This window comes from Pipistrellus hanaki (genome assembly GCF_964339955.1).
Source record: "Pipistrellus hanaki genome assembly, chromosome: 11".
NCBI lineage: Eukaryota > Metazoa > Chordata > Mammalia > Chiroptera > Vespertilionidae > Pipistrellus > Pipistrellus hanaki.
The window spans coordinates 60937582-60961573 of record NC_140513.1 but is presented as its reverse complement, the minus strand read 5'-3'; the positions used below and the strand labels follow the sequence as shown (position 1 = coordinate 60961573).

General features: G+C 46.4%; 1 protein-coding gene across 1 annotated transcript in view; it reads left to right on the top strand.

The window, feature by feature from the left end:
- The first annotated feature begins 20047 nt into the window (after nt 1-20047).
- The window catches only part of MOB3B (MOB kinase activator 3B), a 181379-nt gene continuing 177434 nt past the window's right edge, over nt 20048-23992 (top strand). The window contains exon 1 of the mRNA XM_084898273.1: nt 20048-20241. The gene's annotated coding sequence lies outside the window, so the exon portion shown is untranslated. The remainder of the gene's footprint in view (nt 20242-23992) is intronic.

Below are 23992 nucleotides of genomic sequence, written 5' to 3'. Positions count from 1 at the left end.
AAAATAGATTACAGAACAAAAAATAATACCAGCAACAGAAGATAATTTTATAATGCCAAACATCTTGCTGACCTTCAGTCCTAAGTGCTTGTTTACCTAATTACTATAAAAATGCACAAAATGAAAACTAATAGAACTGTAAGGAGAAACAGGCACTCTACAGTTAATATGTAGGGATTTGATACCCATAAGACAATGTTTGATAGAACGCGAAAACACAAAATAGGCATATAGAAGACTTGAACAAGACTAAAAACCAACTTGATATGTTACATTGTAGCACATAGCAGTGCCTAACAGTAATAGATTACACATTTACACAAGGAACATATTCTGAGCCATAAATCAAGTCTCAATCAACTTAAAAGGATTCAAGTTACACAATGTGTAATCTCTGATCACATGGAATTAAATTAGAAATGAATAAGAGATATCCAGGGAAACCTCAAACAATTGGAAACTAGCACTTTTAAAAGATTAGATAATTTCTAAATTGTGTATTGGGGGATGAGAGGAATGGATTGCAGATCAGAAAGGAAGGAATTGGTATGGTGGGGTGATTTTATGAGGAGTGGAAGGAACTCACCCTGCCTTTGATGTCTGCCCCCTACAACTCATTTTTCACATGGACTGGAACAGCATGACCCTTGTGAAATCAAATCTGACGATCACTTCCGTTTAATGGCTCTGTATCATTTATGAAAATAAACCTGAAATATTTGCAACAGTTTCTGGTCATCCCTGTGACCTCACTGTTCCACTCTCACTTCCTAGTGCTTCCTCTTTGGTTGTATCTGTTCACTGTGCCTTGTGCTTTGTCTCCACTGTGATGCTTGAGTACATCCACGTCCATTTCACTTTTGTGTCTCTGCCGAGTGTGGTGCCAGGCACAGGGCAGAAGTTGAATGAATATAATGAGTATTTTAAACATTTTCTCTGCCCTCTCCCCAAAGAGTCAGTTCCTGAAAATTAAGGAAATGGCTTCATCAGGAACTCCCCCGCCCTTTTACAATAGAAAGTCTTTCATTAAAATTGAGCCTATGCACAATCAAGCTCTAAAATTTCAAAGACTTTAAGGCAGTGGCTTTCAATCTTTTTCAGGTAATAATACCCTATCATTTTCTGTTTCTGCATCTGTGCCTCACTATCTCATCTCTTGCTGAAATATTCTTTTTAAATTAATAGCTTGATAAATTGCTAAGCAGCTTTCATCACACCAATTGGGACAGTGGCAGGTATCCATCTGTGAGTGCGGACATTTAAGAAATGTGATCCCGTATTTAGAAAAAAAATCATTCCCCCAGCTCAGAGTTGGCTCCAACTGGCACCTTCTGGCATTTACTTGTGGGTGGGGAATGTGGAATGCTTTGAAAGCTGAATGGATTTGTCAAGTTTCACAATACCCTTATGGCTGAAGTAAAACAGCATTCATTGTTTAAAATCACCATTGTTTGTTGTTTCTGCTTTTCTGCTCTTTGGAGACTGGTTCTGCAAAAACATTCACACCCAGCATTTTGCTCCTCATACCTCTCCTCACACATTTTCTGGAGACCTGAGAGGCCTGGAAACCTTTTTGGGGGGTTGTTCAGAATGTTCAGAACAAATTGAAAAAGTCCATTTTAGTGCTTAAGCTGAATTTTATGGAGAAGGAACCTATTCCTATCCTTGAAGGCAGACGGTAGTTAATAGGAGCTTGGGTCCTGGAGTTAGACTTCCAAGGCCAAAGCCCTGTTTTTCACTTCTTAGCTGTGGCCTTGGACAAGATGTTCAACCTCTCTGTGCTACCTCAATGTCCTCATCTATTAAATAGGAATAAGGATAGAACCCACATCATCAGGTTGTGTGACTATAAGTGGGTTAACACATGCAGAATGCTTCCAGGGAACTGGCACAGAGTAAGTGAACAATAAAATTCAGACGTGGCTGTTATCATTTTGTCATTGTCATCATCGTTAAGCAACTGAATGTAGAGTTTCCAATATCTAAATACTAAGCCATAACAAGTCTACAGTCAAGTTCTAAGTGATGCCATATCAGTAGCAAGATTGTTTTATTAGCTTGAACCAGGCTAAGTAGAGAGTATTGCCTTAGGATAATGGTCAGCAAACTCATTAGTCAACAGAGCCAAATATCACAGTACAACGATTGAAATTTCTTTTGAGAATCAAATTTTTTAAACTTAAACTATATAAGACTGGTGCGACCACTGTGGAAAACAGTATGGAGTTTCCTCAAAAAACTGAAAATGGAACTCCCATTTGACCCAGTAATCCCACTCCTAGGAATATATCCTAAGAAACTAGAAACACCAATCAAAAAGGATATATGCACCCCTATGTTCATAGCAGGACAATCTACAATAGCTAGGATTTGGAAACAGCCTAGGTGCCTGTCAACAGATGATTGGATCAAAAAACCATGGTACATCTACACAATGGAATACTATGCTGCCATAAAAAAGAAGAAATTCTTACTATTTGCAGCGACCTGGATGGAATTGGAGAACATTATGCTGAGTGAAATAAGCCAGTCAATGAAAGAAAAACATCACATGATCTCACTCATTTATGGATAATAAGGAACATTATAAACTGATGAACATAAAGATAGATACAGAGACAGTAAAGAAACAAACAGACTGTCAAATTACAGCGGGGAAGGTAGGGAGATATGGGGGAGATAAGAGATCAACCTAAGAAATTGTATGCATGCATATAAGCATAACCAATGGACACAAAACTCTGAGGAGGGAGGGGAATGGAGGGGGGGTGGGGATTGGTAAGGTATGTACACATATAATACCTTAATAAAAAAAAATGAGGAAAAAAATAATAAATAAAATTAAACTAGGTAGGTACATTGTTGTTAACTTAATTCGGGTACTCCTAAACTGGCCTTTGCTAAAAACTCAAGGAGCCAAAGAGCCGCATGTGGCTCCCGAGCTACAGTTTGCCGATCACTGCCTTAGGAGAAAGTTGTATGGCAAGAAAGAGGGGGTGTTAGTGAGTTACTACCCAGAGGCCTTAGCCTGTTTTTCAAACCTTCCACTCTGTCCCCACCGCCACTATTAAAACTTCGTTGTTTCTCATCTGGATTAACTCAACAGCTTTCTCCTGGTCTCCATAATTTCACCCACAAAATTATGGCTACCCAATCCATTTCCTCCACGGGAGGCAGAGTGATCTTTCTAAAATAACATCCTCGCCGAAACCGGTTTGGCTCAGTGGATAGAGTGTCAGCCTGCAGACTGAAAGGTCCCGGGTTCGATGCCGGTCAAGGGCATGTACCTGGGTTGCGGGCACATCTCCAGTAGGCGGTCTGCAAGAGGCAGCTGGTCGGTGATTCTCTCTCACCGATGTTTCTAACTCTGTATCTCTATCCTTTCCTCTCTGTAAAAAATCAATAAAATATATTTAAAAAATAAATAAATAAAATAACATCCTCTTTGATGTCCTCACTCACTGGCTCTAAGAAACCTCAGTGGCAACCTTTCACACGATATAAAGCCTGCAATCCATGCTGAAGCACAGGGCCTAGGGATCTGACCCAGCAAACCTCTCCACTCCGTCATGGGAGCCCCGTGAACTGCCTGCCCTTCCCAACTCACTGTGCTCCCATCACCAGCCAGTGTGCATGCTGCCCTCACTGCCTGAAGTACGCACTTCACCTGGGTCAACTTGTCAGTCAGGATTCACCTCGGTTAGTGTGTATTTGTCCAGGCCCCTCCCTCAACTTCAGACTAAAGCATCCCAGACTTCATGCTCCATAAGGCGAGGGCCATGCCTGTGCACTAGCTTATGCATAATTGCCTGACTCATCATGTTTATTAAATATATGTTCAATTAATTCCCCTCTATTCAGGGCTCTGGTAGGTTTCTGTGATCATAGTCCTAGCATACCACTTAACTCTGTGCATCATCATTACGGGTGGCTTGTGTCTTATGGCTCTCTGAGCTTCAAAAGGCTGGCTCCTGTGTGACACATCATCGTATCCCCAGCTCCCACCGCAGTGCCTGCTATAAAACAGGAACTCAGGAAGTTCTGAAAGGACGGATAGTCTCCGGTTTAAAATTTCCCCCAATTCTGAAGCAAGGGGATTATGGACCCCTTTGGCAATACATGATGTTATCCCAATCATACCACTGACTTGTATGCATATTTTTTCTGGGTGGTGGGTCTACAGCCATGTTCAGGTTCTCAAAGGAGTTTCCGATTCCCCCAAAAGGTAAGAATCTATGTCCTAAAGAGTTATTAAACAACAACAACCTGTGAAGCTAAGTGTTTACGAGATAGTTTGATGAATCACCCCATTTGATCCAGATAAGGAAGTGTGTTTGTGTCTCCAGCCGGACCTCCAGGGTCTCCCTGCTGCTGGACTGGCCATTCCCCATTGGGCTGCAGTGGGTGTTTCTCCTGGATGAATGACTCTTTGTAGTGGCCCAGCCCACACACCTGTAGGCGGAGTTTGAGACTCATTTGTATGGCCTTCTGGGCTTTAGAAGCATTGAGGATTCCAGGCCTGGGACCAGCAGCACAGTGTTTTAACCTAGGAGTAGAGGTTTTTTTGTCCAAATTGGAAACCTGTGGTCCCGTTTGGCTGGATATTCTCTGGCTTCCATCAACACACATGGGATTTTATTTATTTATTTATTTATTTTTTCCTGGCTTAGACCCACATGAACAAGAAGACTAGAGCTTCTCTAAGAAGCTAAAAAAAAAAAAACAAACAAAACACACACACATTTTTAAAATAACTTGAGCAAATTAATTCATTCTGGTGCAAGCAACCCAGCTACATAAAATAAACTTCTTCAGAGTTTCGCAATAGCAGGTCCTGAACACGTAAACAACCCAAGGTCCACGTGAGCCGCTTGGCTGAACAGAAATTCTGCTGAAATGAAGAGCACCTCATAAAACTAAGAGTCAATCAATGACTGTCATGTGAGAACAAGATGCAGGGGAGGAGCAGGACAACCCAACCCAAGGACAGTGAGACAGTCCCTTGACTAGATACTCAAAACCCTGGCTTTCCAGACCAAACTAGGATGGTGAGGGATGGGAGTCTACAATCTATGCCTGGAACCTGTGCTGAGACCCTACCAATCCCCCTTTCCCTGGGGAAAGCCAGAGTCTGCTCACTAAGCCAGAGGAAGCCCCTGCAGGCTCTTCCATGTGTCCTGTTGACAACATCATGGTTTCATTGAAACCCTAATAACATTCTTGGCCAAAGGAGTCCACACTATGATAATAACTTTATAACTAGCCCTTGTTTTGTTTTTTTTTTTGTTTGTTTGTTTTGTTTTGTTTTGTTTGTGTGTGTGTGTGTGTTTTAGCACAAAAATATGTTCTCTCTTATGAGGCCCACACTGTTCCAGTGAACTTAGGCTGTGCTTATCTGTGTACTAAAATAGTACTTGCTATAAATAGTAAACACAGTGATGATCATCTCATCGTTGTCTAGTTCCCTTCAAAACAAAGTACATTCTCTTTCTTCAGTAGGACTCAGGTCCTCTCTATGTGGGGATCACTGTGCTAGCATCCATAACTTAGAATGGACAGAACTTGGAGAAATTTAGAGAAAGGGCACATAAAACATTTTAAAAACAAGAAAATAACAACTTATGGGAAAGCGTTAAAGAACTTGCTATTGTTTACCTCAGAGATGAGGAAAATGTTGGGGGAAACCTCAATATTTTGTTTCAGGTATACAAAGGACCATGGTCACATTAGCAGCATTTATTGAGCCATGGCTATGTGCCAGGTGCTTTCTGAGCAGATTCTCATTGGACCCTCGAACAAAGTTGTAAAGCAAATATCCCATGGCCCACGAAGAGGACACTGGGGTATACGTTCAATGACTGTCCAAATTTGATGAACATTTTTCACAACTACCCTGCTTTCTTTCTCTTTCTCCCTTTGCTCACCTGGAAGTTGGATTGTAGTTTCCCTTTCAGTGGAATTCAGGCATGACTCCATGAGTCTCTTTAGCCAAAGACAGTTGAGCAAGTGACATGTGTCACTTTCAAAAGGAAGGTTAGAAGGGAACCCTCATTCACTGCTGGTGGGAATGTAGACTGGTACAGCCACTATGAAAGCAGTCTGGCGATTCCTCAAAAAATTAAAAATAGAGCTGCCATACGACCCAACAATCCCACTCTTGGGTATATCCCAAAAAAACTTGAAATCATTTATATGCGAAGATACATGATCCCTTATGTTCATTGAAGCATTGTTCATGGTGGCTGAGTTGGAAACAGCCAAAGTACCCTGCCATAGAGGGTGGATAAAGAAGATGTGGTACATATACACAATGGAGTACTACACAGCCCAAAGAAAGGATGAAATAGCGTCATTTATCACAACATGGATGGACCTTGAGAACATTAGGTGAAATAAGTCAAACAATAAAAGCTAAAAACTATATGGTTTCACTCATATGTGGGATATAAAACTGAAACGCATGTACACAAACAGCTGTGTGGTGGTTGTCAGAGAGAGGAGAGGGGGAGAAGAAGGGGTTCCAATGTGAGGTGACAGGAGAAAATTTGCCTTTGGGTGGTGGCACATGGTCCTATATAACAGATTGTGTAAATTAGTAATCCACACATGAAACCTATATGTTCATGGTGAGTAATGTCACTCCAATACACTAAAAAAAATAAAATGTTTATTTAAAAAAAAAAAAGAATTCAATAAAATATCCAAAGTCAAAAGGAAGGCTAGAGAGCCAATGTGAGCTTTGTCTCTTTTTCACTCTGCCACCATTGGAGTGCCCAGGAATGGCTGCTCCACAGCTTCCGTCCTGCAGGGGGAGCTACAGGAGCAGAGCCCCTTCCCGCCCCATCAATTTAAGATGAAAGAGCTATTAATCTTCTGTTTTAAGTTTTAAGCTTTGAGATTTGAAGTTTTAAGCTTTCAGCTTTGAAGTTTTATGCCTCAGCTCTAAGCAACTGAATCTGGGAGTTGTTTCTGTAGCAAAACCTGACTAATAGACCAGCTCACCCAGCTGAACTTGACCTGCTCTGTTGCCCATGACTTACTCTTAACTAACATGCTGTGCTGCCTTCCAGGTGCAGAATGATGATTATCCACCTTCTACTGAGTTTAAGGAGCAAGAAAAAATAGGTATTATCACCAGAGATAGGAATTGTGATTCCCTGGGGGGGCAGTGGAGACTGATGGATAGAAAAGTGAGGAAGAGCAAGGAAACTTCCATTGAAGATTTACTCAGAAAACAACAAAACAGTTACTGTTCTGATGCATTTCCTTCCAGGCATGTTTACTGAACACTTTGCATCTATTTCCTCAAAGAGGAGTCTACTTAAGAGAAAAATTCCTTAATAGAGTTTGTGGCTTGGAATTGTTTTTTCTCTGTTCCAAGGTCTCTTTCTGGTTTAGTCTGAGCATATTTGCTTGCAGGCCTCACCACAGGAACCTTCTTCCCTACTATTCAGCACACAAGATGTTCTTTATTTCCAGTCCACTAAGAACCCCACTATCTTGCTTTGGATTCTCCCCAAATCAGAGCCTGAGGCAAGAATGTGAGTGCAGTTAGTTTATTTGGGAGGTGACTCCAGGAAGCAGGAGTCAGAGAGCAGAGCGGGCCGACTGGAACAATAAGGAGGAAAAGCCAGTATGAGGATGAACTGATGACTGGCCACTTCAGGCTTGGATTGTCCACCTCGAGGACAAGAGGGTAGAGCATTGGATCTCATTCCCATTAGTTATCCCTGGGGGTTTAGTCCTCCCTACATACAGACACTGCTGTCCCCAGGCTGAGCAGGCTCCTGCAGCTGTGGAAACAGCCTCACGGAACACAGTGAGCTCACGCCTGGTGTATGCTGGAGATCTGGGAAGCCAGCCACCGTCGATGCAGTGGAATCAGAGATGCGTCCAGAGATGCGATGAGGGATACCAAGGACGTCTACCAAACCGGATCCCTAAACTCCAACCTCAGTTCTTATAGGGCTGATGGATGCAAGATGATACAAAGTTGGGTCTAAGACCACCGAAGAAGGCCTGCATGAACCCTGGGCAAGTTTCCTAATCTCCGTGAGAATCAGATGAGCTAATAGCCAGCACAGCTCAATAACAGCACAGCTCAGCACAGCCTATCGCACATAATAAGCGCTCAATAAGTGTGAGTTCCCAGGCCTCCCTCTCCTGGAAACATTCGTGAGCTGTGCTAGACGGAGGCAAATGGTCTCGAGGGACCTTCCAGCTCTTACCCCATGTGTTCTTGTTGGCTTCTGGTGCTGACTGTCCACTATTTAAGCAGCAACTTCAAATGAAAACCTGGCTTACTATCCGCTGAGATAAACAGAAAACACAGGGAAGCAGGAAGGCAACGGAAGGGAATGAAAGTATAATTCAATTTTATTTAAAAAAGGAGAATTGTGCTTTTGGGACATTGGGCAGAAATCTTGATGAGTTGTCTAGCTGTCACAAATCCCCTTTGGGACAAAGTAACAAAGGAAAGGAGGGAAAGAAAGGAAGAAGGGATAGGGGGAGGGAGGGAGGGAGGAGAGAATAAATAGAAGGAAGAAATTATCCATTCAGCTCTGGAGACTCTGTTGAGCATTAAGCAATACTAGTAAGATTTGGGCGGGTGTGTGTGTGTGTGTGTGTGTGTGTGTGTGTAAGAGAGAGTTTTAACAAACTTTTCTAAAAACCTTCAGGGAGATATTTTTTCCTCAGAAAAGCAGCATCAGGGTTGTTCAATACCCAAGACAAGTCTCTTTCATTTTACTGGGCATGAAACACCATCACATTTGAGACTGGCCAGAGGCCATTTAGAAATTCGATAGTTATTCCCCCCAAGGGGCTTTCCACACGGTGCAGTGGCCTCTTCGGAGGAAATTAACATTGAGCAGTGTATCACATCTCATTGGGATCTTGAGAAAATAGGGCCCTGATTAGGTGAAACAGCTGGAGGCCAACGCAGGTCAGCAGGAGGGATACCCTCACGTTTGCGTCTTGCCTTCACTGTGATGTGAAAAGAAAAGTCTTGTTCTTTTTTATGTCAGGGAGGCAAGGCAAGGGGCGGTTCGGAGAGGCTCTGCACTCATCCACAGCCCACTCCAGGCTGACAGGAGGAAGATTGACTTGACGTCTTCATTTCTTTCAACAGACCCTCCAGGATAGCTCAGAAGGCACCAAAGACTGTCCTTGGTATGCCATCCAGGGCCGCTGGGAGTTAAGGACAGACTTCTTGGCTTGGGAGGTGGGCACTGATCACAAAGGTGACCAGGCTGTGTGTCCCCCTTCAGGAGAAAGTCTGTGTGAGATCCTCATCATTTTCCTGTTTGGAAGAGGGAGGGGCCTGGGATCCAGCCTGAAGCACCCGTGACGCCCATTCTCTTACCATCCCTCCTATGGGCTGAGTTTCCACTTGAGAAAGGTGGCGCAGTCTCCCTCTGGAACTGAGTTTGGGGATCTGGGCTGTGATGTCTCCAAATGAGACTACCTTTCATGGTCCTTCTCCTGGCAAGCAGCCCTCCTGGCTTCTCCTGACGCCGAGCTGTTTTATGGTGAGACAATTCCTCTCCGTTATTGAGGATCCTGAGGCTGGCCACACGTGGGTTACACCTGGCTTGTGTCAGGTCTGAGCAAAAACCTCACCCTCACCTCCTGAGAAGAATGACTTTATTAAAGAATCAAGCGATTCAAGAAAACAACCCACCATCTGGTCGGGAGACCTGAAGGGGACGTGGGTCACTGGGAAAAATACAAATGGGTCCTAAGAGCAGAAGGGAAGATCACAGTCTCATTTCAATAAAATGAATTTAAAAAATAACTGGGAAAGAAAGTTCGACTTTATTCTTACAGAAACGAAGCAGATAAATGTCCATTAGGGTTCCAAACAGCACTGGCTTGCTTAGCTGCACTGATACAACTTTGAAGAGTGTCGTGGATTCTGCTCCTTGCAAACCCTGTCACCGTGCTTAGTTCCTCCTCAGAATGGGACTGATATAAAAAATGTCTAGTGTCATAAATGTTAAGAATTATGCCTGCAGGAAACATGCTTTCATATAACATGGATTTTGTAATGGTTTGAAATGTCTTAAAAAGTTATATATATGCATAAAAGATATATATATATATATATATATATATATATATATATATATATATATATAATGTCTAAAGATACTTACATACATGTTTTTTATATACAGTATATAGTATATATATTTATTTTATACTAGGAGTTCAGTGCACAAAATTTGTGCACTGTGAGGAGATGAGGTCCTCTCAGATGAGCCTGCCTAATCTCACAGTCCAGAAGCCCTCAGGGGATGTCCTACTGACGACTTAGGCCTGCTTCCTGCAATCTGGCCTCCCTCCGCAGGAAGCGACCAAGCTGATCAGGGGAAGGTGCCAGCCCCATCACCCTGCTGCTGCAGCCACTGCCAGTCACCACAGCTGCCAAGGTATTTTCATCAACACGAACTCCAGTCCCTTCACCATGAAAAAAATGACAAATTTCTTTAGACATTTTTAAGATGTGTCTTTCATAGGATATGACATCTTTCTTTCTTTCTTTCTTTCTTTCTTTCTTTCTTTCTTTCTTTCTTTTATCCTCACCTGAGGATATTTTTCCATTGATTTTTAGAGAATGTGGAAGAGAAAGGGAGAGTCAGAGAGAAACATCAAAGTGAGAGGAACACTTTGATTGGTTGCCTCCTGCATGAGCCCTGATCTGGGGCCCAGCAAGGGGAGGAGCCTGCAACCTAGGTACATGCTCTTGATCAGAGTCGAACTCTAATCTGCAGGCCGAGGCTCTATCCACTGAGCCAAACCTGCTAGGGCAGGATATGATATTTCTTAGACCTCCAACAGCGGACCTTTGTTTTTTCCTCCAGGAATGTGGTGGAAAAACCCTAGATCATCTTTTTGGATTCTTATTACCCAAGTTACTAAGAACACTGCCAGTGGTATACAGGGAGCTTAGCCAATGAGTGGTCAGAAAAGGTGTTTCCCTCTGCAGCTCATGCACAGAGGAGGGACTGCTGGCAAGCAGAGGCTGGCACCCCTCCACTCCCTCTGCTCAAGCTTCCACTGTGGCTTGGGCAGGGCCCCCCAGGCTCTGCTCTAGCCCTGCTCAAGCCTCTGCTGCCCTGCCCCTGGCCAATTGGCACCAAGGCCCATAGGCCAGGAATGGCTAGGGGCGTTCTGAGACCCAGGCAGCTCAGGGCCTGTGTGTGGGCCTACAGGCTCGGAGTGGCCTGGGTCCAGAGGATGTTCTCAGGACCCAGGCTGCTGGGTGCCTGCATATGCAAATCAACCTGCCATCTTTGTTGGGTTAATTTGCATACTCACTATGATTGGCTGGTGGGTGTAGTGGAAGTATGGTCAGTTTTCATCTTTCTCTTTTATTAGTGTAGATATCTATAATTTTTGCTTGAATTGCCATGATTTCAGTGCTTAGGGGGAGCCATGCACATTCAATTCCAGGACCCAAAGATTTCCTATAAAGCATTGAGACAATCTCTTCAGCCTTCTGACTGGGTCAAGGTTTTGAAAACAAAACCAAAGGAAGGAGAAAATGTGCCTTCCTTTAGAAAAATCTGTTAGGTAGACACTTAGGTTTATGAACTGTCATTGGTTAGGGTGAAAGCAAGGGCTCTGCTGTCTGTTAGTAAGCTGCCCCTAACCATTTCAGTTAGCACTCCATGACACTGGGCAATCAGCTGGGAGTCAGAACAAAGAGGACTGCCCTCCCACCAGGTCTAATTTGAATAGCCCTTGAACTCTGAGCACTACTCTCCAGAGCAAGCATGTCAAACTCAAGGCCCAGCCAATGTAATGGTGTGTAAACAACGCTTTAATAAGAATTCCGTAACTTAATTTGTACAATATCCTGTTATACATAATTATTAGTAAGGCACTACATACCAGTTTGCTAATGACTGATTACTATAATTGTGTTGCATTCATTTCCCTTATGCTCCTTACGTGCAGGCACACTATTTCTCGCCACTAATATCGGCAGCAGATATTTTAGCATCCAACTGACATGTCATTAGTCTTGGACTGATTTGTTTGGTGTGCACAATAGGAAATATATCGCTTTCAGAGAACAAGAAAAATAGGCTTATTTGCATTACACTTATTAATTTGTGCAGTTATTCAGTGTTTGGTAAGTTAATGTTCAAGAAAAAAATATTAATTTTTATTAAGATGTTCTATTACTTTATGTTAACAATTACTCATGTATTTCAGCCCTTTGTCTCTAGCATGTCTCTATCAAAATAAACCTATGCTTCTATGAAAATGGAAGCTTTTGTTTTCTTGCTGCCCACATAAACTTAGACCTAGTGTATTTGGCCCGTGTTAGCCTTTGAGTTTGACAAGCTTGCTCCAGAGCCTTACAGCTAGGGGTCTGTTTGTCGGTGACTGCAAACATGCCTTTCCACTTTGACTCCATTGCACTCTGATGTTATGATGTTGCCATGGTGACCCCCTTCTGCCATCCCTTTGCTCTTTAGTAGCCTCTCAGAGAAAGCAGTAATGAGGCGGTTTGGCAACAGAATCGTCCTGGCGTTTTTCTTACACACCACTGAAGCCCGGCATGGCTTTTCTTACAGGAAATATAGAAAACCATTTGAAATTGATGAAAAGTAATTTGCACTGACTTGGGCAAAGATGGTGAATGTTATTCATTGTACATCAAACTACCCAGAAATTTTCTCTTTTTTGTTCCCAATTCCAGGAAACGGTATCCTCAGGGACAGTGAGGCTTCTGAAGCCAGCGTGGAATGTAAGACGTGCTGGGCTCTGGGTTTTTGTTTCTGTTTTGCCTTCGTGAGGGGGTGTGAGATGTGCTGCAATGGTGTTTCTTGAGTATTTACCAAGGGGCTGGCACTGTGCTAAGCAGCTCACATGCCTCTCCTCATTGAATTCATTCAGTGGCCTGTGAGTGACTGTCCCCCTGGCATAAGAGGAGGTAGTGAGATGTGGAGACGTTAGGCACCGTGGGCATGAGCCTTCCCGACTCTGAGGCCCTTTCTCTTACTCACCATGCTCCTTGTGTTTCTGCAATTCATCTCCCAGGTGCTGCTGGTTCTGCTGTTTTCCCTAGAAGAGCCTGGAAGGGAGATTCCTGAGAGCTCCTGTCCAAGGTCCTCGGATCTATTCCGTAGGAATCTGGAGAGGACCACCTGAAGCAGCCTAAAAGCTGACAATTTTGTGTTGGACACATGCACGGTTGTAGCCTTTCCCACTTATATCCCAGGATACACAGAGCACTAATAGTCATGAGACCCGGAATCTAAGTCCCAGTCTTACTGGGTAATCTTGTGCAAGTCACTTCATCCTTCCTGCCTTACTCACTTCATCTCTGAAATGGAGTGGTGGAAACCATTCCTGTCCAAAGGTCAGGGCAGCCCAGTTGTCTCAGTATCTATATCTGACCTCTTTTAGATCCGTTTGAGTCTAAGATATATGAGACTGTGCCCTGGACCCAGAATTATGGGTCCATGAATGCTCTTTCTTTCTTTCTTTCTTTCTTTCTTTCTTTCTTTCTTTCTTTCTTTCTTTCTTTCTTTCTTTCTTTCCTTCCTTCCTTCCTTCCTTCCTTCCTTTCTTTCAGTATATTTTTATTGATTTCAGAGAGGAAGGGAGAGGGAGATAGAAACATCAATGATGAGAAAGAATCATTGATTGGCTGCCTTCTGCATGCTCCAACCGGGGATCAAGCCCGCAACCCAGACATGTGCCCTTGACCGGAATTGAACCTGGGACCTTTCAGTTTGCAGTCCGAAGTTCTATCCACTGAGCCAAACCAGCTAGGACCACAAATGCCTTTCTTGAGTGCCCAAACAGAGTTAGCAGCCTCTGCAAGAAGTTCATGTTTCTCATTACTCATTGCCTTTTGAGTTACAGCTTCAGACATTGACAGTTTCCTCGGGTACTTTTTCTCCATTAACATGTTAACAAGAATTATTAACTTTTCTTTAGAATTCTAGCCCTTATCCTCTAACTACAGGTCTAGTCCACATACGAGGTAGACTGATCTTGATTTCCAGAACACATCTAGCATTTTTCTAAAATTCCTGTGTCTTTACTCTATCTGAAACAAACTTTCTGTCTAACTCCTACAATGCCCACCATCTTTAAGCTCAGATGCTACATTCTCCCTGCATCTCCCTACAATCAACTTAATCTAGAATTAACCTTTCCCTTCTCAATGCTCCACAGAAATCTATTACACCCCCCCCCCCCAATAGTCTTCTTCATATTATTGCTATTTGTGTATCTCATCATTCTTATTGGATTGTAAGCATCTTGAGGGCAAGACCCAGGGCTGCCCATTGCCACATGATAGGCATAGGGGAGCATCAGGGTTACTGCCATGGGCTTAAGCCCCACTGCCACGTTGAAAACCTACTTACACAGTGTACTAGCTTCATGACCTTATGTTAGTTCCTTCAACTTTCTATTCTATAATATTTTTCACTTGGACCTGCACTATAGAATAATTAGGATGAAAGGAAGGGCTCTGCTTTTGGTTAGTAAGCTGCCTGTCATATTCTTAAGAGAATTCAATGAGATGTTTCATGTGAAGTGCTTAGCAAGTACCTGGCATACTGTAAGTGCATAATTTTCATTATTTATAGCACCTATGATAAAGTTTCCTCAATAATTATTTAGTAAACTAGAGGCCTGGTGCATGAAATTCATGCACAGGGGCAAGGGGGAGGAGAGGGGGTTGTCCTTCAGCCCAGCCTGCACCCTCTCCAATCTGGGACCCCTCAAGGGATGTCCAACTGCCCGTTTAGGCCCAATCCCATTCGGACATCCCTCTCACAATCCAGGACTGCTGGCTCCCAACTGCTTGCCTGCCTGCTTTCCTGATTGCCCTGTTTCTGTCTGCCAGCCTGATCACCCCCTAACCACTCCCATGCCAACCTGATTGAAGTCTAACTACTCCCCTGCCAAACCATTTGCCCTCAACTTCCCTCCTCTGCTGGCCTGGTCACCCCTAATTGCCCTCTCCTGCAGGGTTGATCACCTTCCACTGCCCTCCCTTGCAGGCTGGTCCCACTCAACTGTCCTCCCCTGCTGGCCATCTTGAGGTGGCCATCTTGTGTTCACATGGGGGCAGGATCTTTGACCACATGGAGGCATCCATACTATGTGTTGGAGTGAAGGTCAATCTGCATATTACTCTTTTATTAGATAGGATAAAGTCCTGGTGCATGGGTGGGGGCCAGCTGGTTTGCCCTGAAAGGTATCCCAGATCAGGGTGGGGGTTCCCTTGGGGCATGGGGCGGCCTGAGCGAGGGACCTGTGGTGGTTTGCAGGCCAGCCAAGCCCCCTGGCAACCCAAGCAGAGGGCTGGTATCTGGAATTTGTTTACCTTCTACAACTGAAACTTTGTAGCCTTGAGTGGAGGCCTAAGGCAGGCTGAAAGTTTGGCTTCTTCCATTGCCAGAGAAACCTAAGCCTCCCTCCTGCTCTCTATGGCCACAGCCATCTTGGTTGGGGTTAATTTGCATATGTGCTCTATTGGCTGGTGGGCGTGGCTTGTGGAGCTGAGTGATGGTTAATTTGCATATTACTCTTTTATTAGGTAGGATGTTTATTGAGTGCTGTAGTAATCTGCACAGGCTATTATAAAAAAATACACTATAGACTGGGTGGCTTAAACAATAAACATTTGCCTCTCATAATGCTAGAGGCTGGGAAGTCTAAGGTCATGCTGGCTGCCAGTTTGGTTCCTAGTGAGGATGCTCTTCATGGCTTGTAGACTGCCACCTTCTCGCTGTATCCTCACAAGAAAGAGAGAGACCTCTCTTTTTCCTTTTTGTTTTCTTGTAAGAGTCATCTCATTATAAGCCCCCCCCCCCGCCCCCCCGCCGGCCTCATCAGTTAATTTAACCCTAATTGCCTCCCAAAGGCCCCATCTCCAAATACCATCATATTGAGGAGTAGGGCTTCAACATATGAATTTGGGTCAGTCCATAGCAAGTACCTACCCATTTGTGCAGCTAGTTTAGGGATAGAGCAAGAAGCAGAACAGACAAAGACCCCTGTCTTGTGAAATTTATACTCTACTTGAAAGAGTAAGGATGTGTGGCAAATAAAATAATGGCCCACAAAGATGTCCATATTCTTATCTTCATGACCTGTGAATGTGTTACGTTGTGTGGCAAAGGGAAATTAAGGTTGCCGGTGGAATTAAGGTTGCTAATCAGGTGGCCTCACATAGGATGACAATCCTGTATCATTTGGAGGCCTTGCTGTAATCTCAAGAGCCCTTATAAGGAGAAGAGGTAAACAGAAAGATCAGACTGATGTCACCTGGAAAGGATTCCACCCGCTGTTGATAGTTTTGAAGATAGAAAAAGGGGACTGTGAGTCAAGGAATGCAAGAGGCCTCCAGGAGCTGATAAAACCAGGGAAAACCGATTCTCCCCTATAGACTTCAAAAGGAATGCAGCCCTGCCCGCACCTTGATGTTCCCCTGTGAGAACTGAGACTTTTAACCTTCTGAACTCTGAGATCATAAATTTCAACCGTTTTAAGCCACTAAGTTTGCTACAGCAGCCCTGGAAAGACAGACCATATATATATATATATCAGAAACCAGATGCAATAAATTACGTGGAGAAAATTGGAGCAGGGAATGCGGACGGCAAGTGTTAGAAGGGTCATTGTAATTTTAGACAGAGTTGAAAGGGGAGGCCTCTGGTGACTTCTGAGCAAATAGCTGAAGGAGGTGAGCTTGTCAGTCATGAAATAATCTGAGGAAAGAGCGTTCCGGGCTGAAGGCACAGCAAGTCAAAGGCCCTGCAGTGGGAGCGTACCTGGCGTTTCTGGGAACCACAGAGGGCAGTGCGGATGTACTGGGATTGTGACAAGGAAGGTGCTAGGCAACAAGGCCAGTGGTAAAGGATGCATGTTCGTGCTGGTTTTACTCTGAGTGAGACAGGGAGCACCAAGAGGGTTTTGAGTAGCAGAGTGACATAATGTAGCCTAGATCTTGATGGAATTACACTGGCTGTTGTATGGGGAATAGACCATAGGGGAGAGGGAAGAAGTGGGGGACTAGTTAGGAGGCTATAAGTATCTGTGGCTTAGATTTAAAGGTGAAACCAATAAGACTTGCTGACATGACAGGTGGCATAGAAAGGGAGAAAAGTTACACATGTAATTTGGGGTCTTACAGAACTGGAAGGTTGAGTGTCCATTCACCAAGTGGGAAAGACAGCAGCTGGGACTAGTTGGAGGTGGAGGATCAGTTCAGTTTAGGTGAACTTTGGCACCTGAACACTCCTCCCCCATCCCTTCCCTTCAGTTTGCTTTTCTACGGAAGCAAGGAAGCGTACACATAAGGATTGGCAGCCAGTCAGAAGCAATATCTCGTTCAGTTCATGGTGGAGTCAACGCAAGGCTCCAGTAAGAGCTGGATTGGAGATTCAGATGTACCCAGGATGTGTAGATTGAAAGTTTGTGTCCTCCCAAAATTCGTATGTTGAATCCTCACCCCAAGGTGGTAATATGTGGAGGTGGGACCTTTGGAAGATCATGAGGACAGAGCTCTTATAAATGGGATTAGTGCCCGGTATAAATGAGGCCCGAGAAAGCTTCCCGGCCCCCTTCTATGTGAGGATATCGCAACACGACGTATCCTCACTGAATCCACTGTGCCTTGATCTTGGACTTCTCGGCCTCCAGAACTGTGAGAAAGGAATTTCCCTTGTTTGTAAGTCACCCAGATTGCGGCATTTTTCTCTAGCAGCCTGCAGGGACTAAGACACAGGAGGACCAAGAAGGGCTTCGTTTTTTGGTTTTTTTTTTTTTTTTTTTTTTTTTTTTGTGTGTGTGTGTGTGTGTGTGTGTATGTGTATGTGTGTGTGTGTTTTGTTTTGTTTTTAAATATATTTTTATTGATTTTGTACAGAGAGGAAGGGAGAGAGATAGTTAGAAACATCGATGAGAGAGTCATCGATCATTTGCCTCTTGCACACCCCCTACCGGGGATATGCCCGCAACCAAGGTACATGCCCTTGACCGGAATCGAACCCGGGACCTTTCAGTCTTCAAGCCGACGCTCTATCCATTGAGCCAAACCGGTTTCGGCAAGAAGGGCTTGGTTTTAAACGCTGGCCTATCCTCCTCCAGCCACTGGGTAACAGGCTGAGAAGCCGTGCAGAGTGGGTGAGAGCTGTGCCACCACTCATCACACTGCCCCCACGCCCCGGTGAAAATTGTCCAGAAAATACCAAACTTCCTCCCCATCACAACCTTACCATTGCCCCCCAGGGGAGGACTGAGGGTGTGAAAGTGGGATAAAGGTCTCCTTTTCCTGGAGCAAGGTGAAACAGACCGTTCCTTTAGTGTTTGTGGTTAGACCCGGATGCCCTCTTCCCCCTGCAAGTCCTGCTCACCTCACCCTGGGGGTGGACCTCTCTCCAAGGGTAGACCTTGGATCTCAATGTTCTGCCTGAGGTCCTGAGGCAAGAAACTCTCTTTTTTTCTCTCTTTGGGGACAGGATGGAAAAGGTCATATAATGAGAATTCTTGGGCAAGCAGCAGACTCTTCCCAGTCAGGGACTACTGAGTGAGGCGGGGGGTGAGGGGATGGCGGGGCATTAAAGGTAACCTGCAGTGGTTTAGAGATGCTCCTCCTAATTGTTCTGGATGATGAGGTTCCCTGGTTGCTATGAGGCTAAAGGATCCAAAGGAGCTTTAAAAGCTCTGACTGGGCCAAAACCGGTTTGGCTCAGTGGATAGAATGTCGGCCTGCGGACTGAAGGGTCCCGGTTTCAATTCCAGCAAAGGCATGTACAGGGGTTGCAGGCACATCCCCACTAGGGGGTGTGCAGGAGGCAGCTGATCGATGTTTCTCTCTCATCGATGTTTCTAACTCTCTATCCCTCTCCCTTCCTCTCTGTAAAAAAAAAAAAAAAAAAAAAAAAAAAAAAAAAAAAAAATCAATAAAATATACTTAAAAAAAACACAACTGTGTCTGGGATTTGAGGCAGTTTGGAAGTGAGATGGCATGACTCAGTGATGATCAGAGATATTGCTTAGTGGCTGGGTTTTTGTTTTGTTTTGTTTTCCCCCCCCTCATGTTTGAGTTTTATACTCACAATCTCCACTATCTTTGCCTTGCCCAAATGACACAGAATTACATGGAATCACTTAATCCAGGGTTGATATTATGAGACCATGACTCTATATTAAATATTTCTTGCAACACTAGAAAGAACTTGGTATTGCAAAGGATGTGTGTGGTTTTAGAGGTTCTCATTCATAGTAGCAGAAACCACATCGGGGGAGGCATGTTTTCTATATATATAGAAAACATTTCTATTTAACATGTTTTCATAACCCTTTAAATTGTGTAGTAGGAATTGTAAACTGTAATACTCATTTGGTCAACTGTAATGCTTGAGTCATAATGCTCCATCGGTGTGCATAAAGATGCAAATATGTGGGGAAAAGAGATGGGGAAGAGTCATTCTTTTCTTCAGGAAGTTTACGTTGAATGACTCCTACTATGAACCAGAATACTCTTTATGTTTGATTTAACCCCAGACAAACACCATGCGGGTAGATAGTGATCTCTCCAATTTACAGAGTGGGATACTGATGAAGATCCCTCAGATAGAAAGTGGCAGGTAGTGGGGAGGAGGAGGGGGGGCTTCAGAGTCCATGCTCATCTCATCACTCCCAGCGTGTGCAAATAAACCCGGCATCATCTCCAAGCATTTCCCAGTGATGGACGCTCCCCTCTGTGAGGCAGCCACGTCAGAAAATCTTGGAGAAGATTAGGATCCCCCCTCTCTAGATCCCTTGGTGCCTTGGATGTGGCCTGGTGGACCCAGAACGCATCCTTTCCGGTCTGATACCTCCCTCGCCGCCCTGGCCAGAGGGCCCATGTCTTTCCTTAAGGCTGTGAGCCCCGGAAGGCTGTCCAGTCCCTGCATCTGTCCCCGGAGGAGATGACCCCAGGGCGACCTGACGCCTTTCCCCCGCGGAGCTGCCATTCCGCGAGCGGCCGCCAGGGGGTCCCCGCTCGGCGCCCCCGCGCGCCCGCCGCGCGCCCAGTGCGTTGGGGGCTCCTCGGGAGCAGAGAGCCTGCAGCCGGAGCCCCGAGCGCGCTCGCTGGTCCCGGAGACCCTGCGCGGATCCCCAGGAGCCGCCTCTCCGGCTCCGAGCTCGCCCTCTCCTCTCGCCGGCTGCAGCTCACCCGCCGGAGGACGCCGCCAGGGCCCGGGGCAGAAGGTAAAACCCCGCGGAGAGGGAGAACACGCTCCCGGCGAGGGAGGCGGTGGCGCCGCCCGCGGCCGCTCACGCCCGGTCGCGCCCAGGCGGGCAGGGTGCTGGGCGCACCTGGGAGCGGGTGCGAGGGGGAGGGGGCGGGGGTTGAAGTGGGGGTGCGGGAGGTGGCGGACCCTGCTTCCCCGCCTGCCCGCGGCTGCTCCCGGCCGGCTTCTCGAAGCACGTCCTGTCCGGTCCCCACCCTGGGTCCGGGGCCTGGATTTTAAGAGATAGATCACCGTAACCCTTCTCTTTTCGGGGTGCAAGTCTGTGTCCGAGCCCCCCCGCGAGCCGCAGAGGGCGCAGGGTGCGTGCAGGGCTGTGGGCGGCGGGAGACAAACTTTTGCAGGAGCGCGCGGGGCCGGCCGCGCTAGGGCGTCTTGGTTTAGCGGAAGGCTCGGCGCGGGGCTGCCAGGGGGACTGCACGCCGTCAGCTAGGTCCCCCTGAACTGTCCATGCTTCTTGGGGGGCGTAGGGGGAGAATGCGTAAAGGACCCACAAATCCCGCCGAACCCCAGGAACTGTCAAACGTCTGCCATCCCTCACTTCCCTTTCCCTCTGCCGAGGAAAAAGGTGAAAACCCTTTAACTTTCCTTGGATGGTTCCTCCCTGCCACGGGACCCCTCCCGGAAGGGTAAACGGCCCACCCCCAGGATCCCGGAAAGTAAGGTCAGAGACCCCGAGCTCCTCGGGGTCCCCTTGCACGCACCTTCCTGCCCCCCACAGGACCCCCCCCCCCAAATACCACCCCCAGACGTCCTTTCTTAGGGGCCGCGGGACAGAGGCCACGGAGACCCTGGCGAATGGCCTTTTGTTTCTCTGCGTGCCCCCCATTGTGTGCTTTCCAACATCTGGCGGGGCCAGGGGCGACCCGGCGGCCCCGGCGCCCTCCGCTCCCGCCCCCGCCAGCCACCGGCCCGCCCGCCCGCCGGGGATCCCGCCCCGGCCTGCGGTTAGAGGGCGGGCGGAGGGAAAGTTGTTCCTTCCCCGCCTCCTGGCCGCCCGTGGCCCCGGGCGCCTTTCTCAGATCTTATCCCGAGCGCGCAGTGTGGGGTGCAGATCCCTGGCCCGTGGGGCGCGGATCCCCCCACAGGGGGCGCAGCTTCCTCCCCCAGGGGGCGCGGATCCCCCCACAGGGGTGCAGCTTTCGAGAGTGGAAGCGAGGTTCCACGTCAACCCGGGGTGTCCCTTGGTGGGTTCCGGCGGATTTCAGCCCCCGCAGCCGGAGGGGACCAGGGCACCCAGGATCTGAGATGTGGAGTTTCCAGGGCTGGGGAGCAGGCGAGTAGCCTTGAAGAGATCGAGGAGGCCCAGGACGCCTCAAGCCTTAGCCTAGAAGCCACGGGGAGGTGGCCCCCTGCAGAGGGAACATGGAGTTCGGACTGCACTCAGGGTTCCCAGTTTGAACCTCAGACCCCGCCCCGCCTTTAGAAAAGCAGGGCACAGCGCAGAGGCCGCCCCTGGCAGTGTTCGCGCTCCCATGTGTGGACCTCGGGACCGGCCAGGAGTGCCCTGTGGGTGTGCGCCTGCTGGGTCACAGGGGGGCCTCTGGTCTGCTTCCCCCGACAAGTTAGATGCTTACACGCAATGCTTGTGCTTAGTGAGTGTGGGCTATTTACTAAGGAGCCAGGGCAGAAGCAAAGCAGCCACTTGGAGAAGGCAGGGTCCTCCCAGGAGGGTGCCCGGGAAGTAGCTCTGCCTGCGAGGAGGCGGAGTCTGTGCACCTGTTGCTAAGATACGGAGAGCCACACATTTACCGGGGTTGCCAGTGTTTCCTGTGAGATGGCCCCTCTTCCTAGGAGACTAGGTTACAGTCTTCTTATCTCCCTCCTCTTAATCCCTACCCCAAGCCAGAGGCAGGGGGAGGGTTCCATCTGAACGCTTCCACCTGGGTACCCACTCGTGCATTTTTAAGTGCACTTGTCTCTGCAGTTCTAGAAGTTTCCCCTGTACCTGAACCACAGGACTTGGGCACTCACTCTTAGCAAAGAACCAAGGAGCCTGCTGAATCGGGAAGGCGGAGACACAGAGCACTTTCTCCAGCCATTTCAGGATTTCACCAGTGGGACCAGCAAAAAGAAAAAAGTAAAATCTTTGAAGCACCTGAGGCACTTTGCAAACACTTCATGATGAAAATGGTCCCCAAGGAAGGGTTCCTTTGGAATTTAGCAGCAGCAGCTGCAGGAGAGAAGCGGCAAGGAGCTGGGAGGCTCTCAGTGCCCAGAGGCATCCTTAACAGTGTGACCTGCACTGCTGGTCCCAGCTGCCCCAGCAAGGAACACAGGGTAATTGTAGTGGAAGATAAGCTTTACAGTTTCTTTAATTTTCGAATGAGACCCCCTCAAAATTATTGTAGAAAATAGAAAATACGAAGAGGTGGAATAAAACCAAAGGGAGCAGAAATGTTATAAACAAGGCTCCAGTGAACAGTCTTCTCCAGTGATTTCCTCGGAGTAAATTTCTGGAGATAGGAGAGCTAGGTCAAAGGAGTTGCTGCCTTTTTAGGGTATTTGATTGCCTTATTGTCCTGGAGGAACTTGTGCCAGCTGACCCTCTCCCCAACAACAGACCTAGGATTTTCCCCTCTCACACTCTGTAGTATTCTTTTCCATCTCTGCCAGACAGATGGGAAGGAAGTGTCTTACTGTTCTCCTTTTGCATTTTTTTAAATCATAAATGAGATGAAACACACTATCTGTGAGTGTTTCTTCCTTACAGTGTGTCCTTACCTGTTTTTTCAGTGGCCTTGGGGTGTTTTGTTTTGTTTTGTTTTCCATCTAGTGGTGCTCTTCGCAAAAGCATTCTGTTCTGACTTCTGTCCCTGCCCACAGGATCTGTATTGACTTAAAGTGCCAATTCTTTTCCCTCTTGTACAGCAAGCATTTGGCAAGACTGCGAACATCAATTACTAAAGTGACTGACATGATCCCAATAGAGTCATTAGGAAGGCCATGCAAAGGCATTGTTAGAGAAATTCATGGAAAACCCAAGTGTATACTTTCTGATTAGTAGCTTGCACACCCAACTACTTTGATGCTTGCAGTACTATTGTGTTTTTTTTTTGGTTTGTTTGTTTTATTTTGTTTTGTTTTTAATAGAACGATTCTGTTGATAAGATGTTTTACTGGCCGAAACCGGTTTAGCTCAATGGATAGAGTGTCGGCTTGGGGACTGAAGGGACCCGGGTTCGATTCCGGTCAAGGGCATATACCTTGGTTGCGGGCATATCCCCAGTAGGGGGTGTGCAAGGGGCAGCTGATCGATGACTCTCATCGATGTTTCTAGCTCTCTATCTCTCTCCCTTCCTCTCTGTACAAAATCAATAAAATATATGTTAAAAAAAAAAAAGATGTTTTGCTGAGTGGATGTTACTAACTCATTTTATGGTCTGCTCCTTCCACTGATAACCAGCATACCATGATCCACAACTTGTTCCTTTAGTTATTCTTTTTGACTGAAATTTGCCTCAGTTTTAGCATAAGACTTCCCATTTGGCTATACTGTTTGAGTCCTATACGTGGATAAATCTTGAATCTAAGCAATTTGGCAGCGCTCTGTTAAAACAAATAGCAGGAGGTCTCTCCCGGGGGCTGAACCAGGTTCTTTTTGCCCTCTTTGTGAATTTGTGTAGCTGCAACCTCGATGCTGGTTCTTGCTTGAAGGTAGACAGAGGATTCTGAAATTGGTTGGAGGAGAAAGGAAGAGAAAGTTCATG